We start from the raw sequence: 6000 nt of genomic DNA, 5'->3' as shown, positions 1-6000 counted from the left end.
AGTTGGTCACCTCAATTATCAAATTTACGCATATTGTAATGAATGAAAAGCTATCCACTTACAATGCTTTATAAACTATACATTACATAGAAGAAAAAAATTAAATGATGCATTAATCAAAATCAAATAAATTTCTATAAATAAAAACCATGACCCCATCATACTTGACATTGATTGTACCTTGATAGACATTTCATCGATCATGTCATTGATCATCATCTTCATCCATGTCATCAGCATCACTATCATCGCACTTGTCACTTTGATCATCATCATCACCACACCATCTTCATCATCATCTTCTTCATCACCATTATCATGATCATCACCATCTTCACCAACATGATCATGATCTTTGTCATCATCATCATCACCATTATTGTCAACATGACTAAAATCATCAACATCTTCTTCTTCTCCATTATTGGGTAACAGTCATTCATGGTCATTATTTACTTCATCTTGTGATTCTTTAGTATCTTATTCTTCCATCACATTATACTTTTACCAGCCTTCCTATTGGATCATGTCTAACAACAAATAACCAACCTAGTTTGTGTAGAATGGCAAAGTAAAACACTTACTCACATTGGTTTGGAAGAACATAGGGCTCATCCCAATTGGCTCAAATGACCTTGTATTAATCATCGTAAATCCACTATCATGTCCACCAATAATTCTATCAAGATCACTTCAATTCAGTCGTAGCCTATACCATTTGATGACAAATAGAACTAATTTGAATGAATTAAAGTTGTACTCAAGTATATCATCCAAAATGTCATAGTATCAATTTTTACATTTTTGAGGATACAAATCAATTCTAGACAAAATATTGGTGATCGTGAAGACTGCACTTATCCTAGAATCACAATTTTTCTTCATTTTGTTTGATTTTTTGTGTGAAATTTATAGTCATGGTAGTACATAACTTTTTGATGTTTGACCTACAATTTTTTTAAAATGTCAAGATTATTTGCATCAATCTCTGAGTTGATATTAAACTTATAGCTTATGATTAGTAGTCTTCTATGTACCTTTGTATCTCTTAAGTCATATGCTATATCAAGTACCATTGGCATAACATTAGGATCTTTATTACGATGAGCTTCTTTAACCAATGATGCAACACCATCCCATGTTAATGAGTGACCATTTTATTGATACTTTTTTTGGCATTATGATGTATTTTTCATTAGTGACAACACTTATTCAATTCTAAATGATTACTGAGCTCATCACTTAATCTATAGTTTACACTGAGCATTTAGTGGTTCCAAGTAAGTTCAGCAGTTAAGCAGTTCAGACCCAGCATTCTTGAAGCTATCAAGTGAGTGTGCAGTCCAATAGTATTTACCGAGAAGATAGTGATCACCAAGCTTCATAGTACCTACTGAGTCATCAATTTGTGTGATGTAAAACCAATGTCTACTAAGTGATGGATGTGTAGTGTTTACCAAGTGGAAGCAAGGTAAACAAAGGATTCAGTATCTACCGAGTGACACTATATCTATCGAGTCTCCAACGGTTACCGATTTTGAAGCTAAATTCTATGATTAGTATGGATCAAGCTTCTACTTCTACTGAGTGCATGATGATGTCAAGTAATGCAGTGGATGTCGAGTATCAGAAGGTCACCAAGTCAGCTATTCAAAACCCAAGTTTCTACTGTTTGGCCAACTCAATAATATTTTGTTTACTTGTGTTTTAGCTAACCTTGTAACTATAAATATTGGAATGGTATATATGTAATGTATTGTATCATTTTCAATGTATGGATGTGATTATCAACGAATGAATATGTAATGTTTTGAGAAGAGTGAATGTGAATTAGCAGTAGAGCAGAGTATTCAACAAGGTCTACAAGGAGTACTAAAGTTATATCAATCACAAGAGGTGATTTGTACTTCAAGGATCTAATCAGCAATCAAGTTGTAAGTCAAATCTATTGTTTCATCCTGACAGGTGAATCAGTTTTCTAAAACCTTTAACAAGGTAGACTTAATAGTCTTTGTTTAAATCTCTTAACATAGTGCATACTTCATTGTATGTTTGTAAAACCTCTAACAAGGTGGATCTAGTAGTCCAAATTGCTCTTAACTAGATAGATCATCAGAAGCGGTCAATTTAAGCCCTCACAGGCCAACTTTATACTATAGTAGTGAAGTTTTGTGGGTATCATCCCCACTCTAGTTTTACTTTCTATTTGGAAGGTTTCTAGGTCACCAACATTTTGTGTTCATGTGTTATGAATGTTTATCTTTCTCATGCATACAGTAGATTAGATGAATGAATGATGAATGGATTAAGTGATTAATTAATTTAAAGTTTTTGAGGTTACCGATTCACCCCTCCCCTCTCAATAACCTAGCTAGTCTTGATTATTTCCAGCAATTGGTATTAGAGCTTTGTGGTTCTCAAGATAAAGTTTGACAACTTGAGCAAAGATCAAGGACAATGGAGATATTCAGACTTGATAAATCTATTGATAATGAGAAGCTAGATCTGGAGATGGCCATAGCCCAACTCAAGGAAGCAAAAGAGCATCTTTCCCAATCCCTGAAAAGAAGGAAGGAACTTGCAAAACATATGAATGACCTCCAGTATGTTGAAGAAAATATTGAAGATTTTTTCCCTTTAAGTAATTTAGATGAAGCAAATGAGGCAATCAAAGAACTCCTAGAAAATAATAGCTCTCTACAAGAAGAGCTAAGAAAATTAAAAAGAGAACAAGAAATTTAGTCAATAAGAATGTGTGAAATCTTAGAACAAAGGAATAAGGCAAGTGAAGACTTGGAATCAAAGAACAATGCAAATCAAAATCAATCCCTTTAGCAAGAAAATCTTATCAAACAAATCTCCAATGCAAGTGAAGAAATCATGAATTTGAGATCTAAAAATGAAAGTTTAAGGAATGATTTAATAACTAAAAGATAGAGCAATGAAAGATTGAAAGCTGATCTAATTTCTAAAAAGAAACTCAATGAAAGTATAATGAAATATCAAGTAGATATGGATCAATTGAATTGAGAAAGTGAGTAAAATCTTCATAGGCAAATAAGTAAAGTGGGACTTGGATACAAAGAAGAAGGTGAATCTTCCAAGCAAGGTGCCCAAAGGAATCAAAGACCTACTTGCAATTACTATGGTAAGTTAGGTCATACATCAAACAAATGTTGGCGCAATTGAAAGGAAAAATTCAATGAAAGATGCTATAATTGTAGTCAACAAGGTCATAAAGCTAATGAATGCAAGGAGAAACCAAAATTTGAAGGTAAATGTCACAAATGCAAGAAGCAAAGTCACAAGGCATTTGAATGTAGATCTAAAATATTCAATCCAGTTGAAAAACTTGTAAAGGCAATATTTGGTTTGGACTAGAATATATGGTGTAGATGTCACTATTGTGGAGAATATGGACACATTGGCATAAGTTGTACAAGGCATCACTTGAGAAAGAAAGATACAACAGTAAGATGTTATACTTGCATTGAACTTGGTCATATAGCCAATAACTGCATGAACATAGGAAAGGTTGAAGATGAAAAGAAAGCTAAAACTAATAATATCATGAAGTAGATGAGACAGCAGTGGATTTTCAAATCTACCAAGAAAAATAATTCAAATGATGGTCATGTCACTCAAGAAGTGGGTGACTCCACCATTTCCAATTAGATTCTCAAAGGAAGGACTAGAATTGCATCTTCAAGCCAAATCTCAAGCAATTCCAAATGAAAGAAAGTAGAAGATCCAACTCAGTATTTTAGATACAAAGGGATCACATGAATTCAATATTCACCAAGCAAGGTTGGTCATAGACTCAACCGATCTAGGTCGGGAGTAATAAATTTTTGCTCAGTTGCTAAGTCACAAGCTTCACCGAGCATAGTGGATGGATATCAGTTTGTCATGCACTATTTCATCATGGTACCAAGCATTAATGGAGTAATTTTCATCAAAAAGGGAAGATTTTGACTTCATTTTTCACCACAATTTTAGAATTCACAAAGCAGAGTGATTCTAGGTGCATCTAGGCAATTTCGAGTGAATTTGTAGCAAATAATTTATTTGAAAAAATTCTATCATTCATTGAGTAGTGATGGCATCTAAAAGCAATAGTAGCACCAAGGAAAAGAGAGGATCTGAGATGTTGGTAAAAGGTGTGGAGTGGAAAGTGTCAAACTTCAAGCTTGTACCAGTAGCTACGAAGTCACTGGACCCTAATGGAGCTCAATCACACATTCCTCTCAAGGTACTCCTAAATAATGATATACACACTCATTTTAAGTGTTATGTTCAAGAGATTGGAAACCTAGAGATGGATAATGCCCTAGGAGAAATGTGTGTTGATGGTTCATTGAAACCTAAGCATAAGCATTTACAAACCAAAGGATTAACCCATATTTTGCACATGCCAAAGAGCTTTCAGATTAAGTGGATTAGGTATATTCTTAGTTGTGTGCATAATGGACAATTATGGTTAGAACAACCTGTATTGATCACAAAGAAAATGATTCATACGATCACAGGTCTTCCCATGCTAAGCAAAGCCAAAACTACCAAAACCCTTAGTCAGGATGAACTTCAAAAGAAAACTCTAGTTGAGTGGGATGATAGAGGTTTGAAGATTAGCATTATTTTTGCGGTGGAATTAAGGTTTGGAATTCATGTAATTGCTCACAAGATTTATAGCTCTAGTTGTTTGAATAGTGTGCCATGTGAGGTAGTGGATTTGGCATATAAGATTGTGAAGAAAAAATTGGAATTTGATCTATTAGAGTTATTATTGAAGCACTTGAATAAAAATATGGACAGCATCAGGACTTCAAAGAACAACCTGTGCAAATTTGGTTCTTTGTTAACATGTATTTTCTTTTATGTTCAAAAGTTTTTCCCATCAAAAGGTATAGTAGTATGGAAGAAAGACACAACTATTATGTATTAGATTCATGATTTCATTACAGAAATTGGTATAAACTTTGATAGGATTATGGATAACTACTTTGAAGATTTCAAGGAGAAGATGAACAAAAGGTTTAGTATTCCTCCCAATCTTGTTGAAGACTACAAAGATGATATATGTTTTATGGTTGATTGTGATAGAGTGTACATTCAGGCAATTAGGCCTAGAATTCCATGGGTGAAACCTATTCCATATGAGGTTAACATTGATGAAACCAAAGATATCATTGAAGCACTAGTGAATGAGGCAATAGATCCTAAGCTACCTACTTTTGGAACCTATGATGAGGCTAAAGCTAGAATTGAGCTTGAAATCAAGCTACCCTAGGCTATAAGAAAAGGTAAGAGGAAGATTGCCAGGATGAAAACTGCAAGTGCCCCTCTCATGCTTACCAAGGGAAAATGAGAGGATGAAAAAGGAGGAGGAGAAGAACAAGAAGAACATGAATCTAAAAAGGAGGTAGAGCTAGTGAAGAAAAAGGGTAGAGTAATCATTACCAAGCCACCCAAGGCTTCCACAGTTGTTTTCACAAGGAGATCCAAGAAGAAGGGTGGTAGTGAAGTTTTATTGAGAAAGCCCCCACTCACCTTTCAAGAAAGGTTGAAATAGATGGAAGAAGGAGCAAGTATCACAAATTTCAAGGCATTAAAGTTTGAAACTAGAATAGATGCTGAGAAAATGAAAATTGAGGAGCTAGTACTTAATAAAATGGGAAAATGGAAATATACCCCTAATCAAATTGCCCCTCAAATTTTTAATGAATTGTTGGCAAGATTGTAGCCAAGGTGGGAATCAAATATATAGATAGCAAAAGATATATATGAGCAATCATTGAGGAAGTTACTACCTAATCTTATAGATGTAGAAGTTAAGGTAGTAATGAAAGACAATGAAGGTAAAATGATGATTAGATTCCATACATGTTTGATTTTGATCAAAGACATTGAGCATGTTGTTAGAGATACAACAAACATGTAGAAGAACATCTATCATCTGCACAAGCCTAATGAAGACCCAATGGAAATCAAGGATGATGA

This window comes from Cupressus sempervirens, chromosome 6 (genome assembly GCF_028749045.1).
Source record: "Cupressus sempervirens isolate cs-2001-9-10 chromosome 6, ASM2874904v1, whole genome shotgun sequence".
Taxonomy (NCBI): Eukaryota; Viridiplantae; Streptophyta; class Pinopsida; order Cupressales; family Cupressaceae; genus Cupressus; species Cupressus sempervirens.
Note: the sequence above shows the minus strand (reverse complement) of the source record.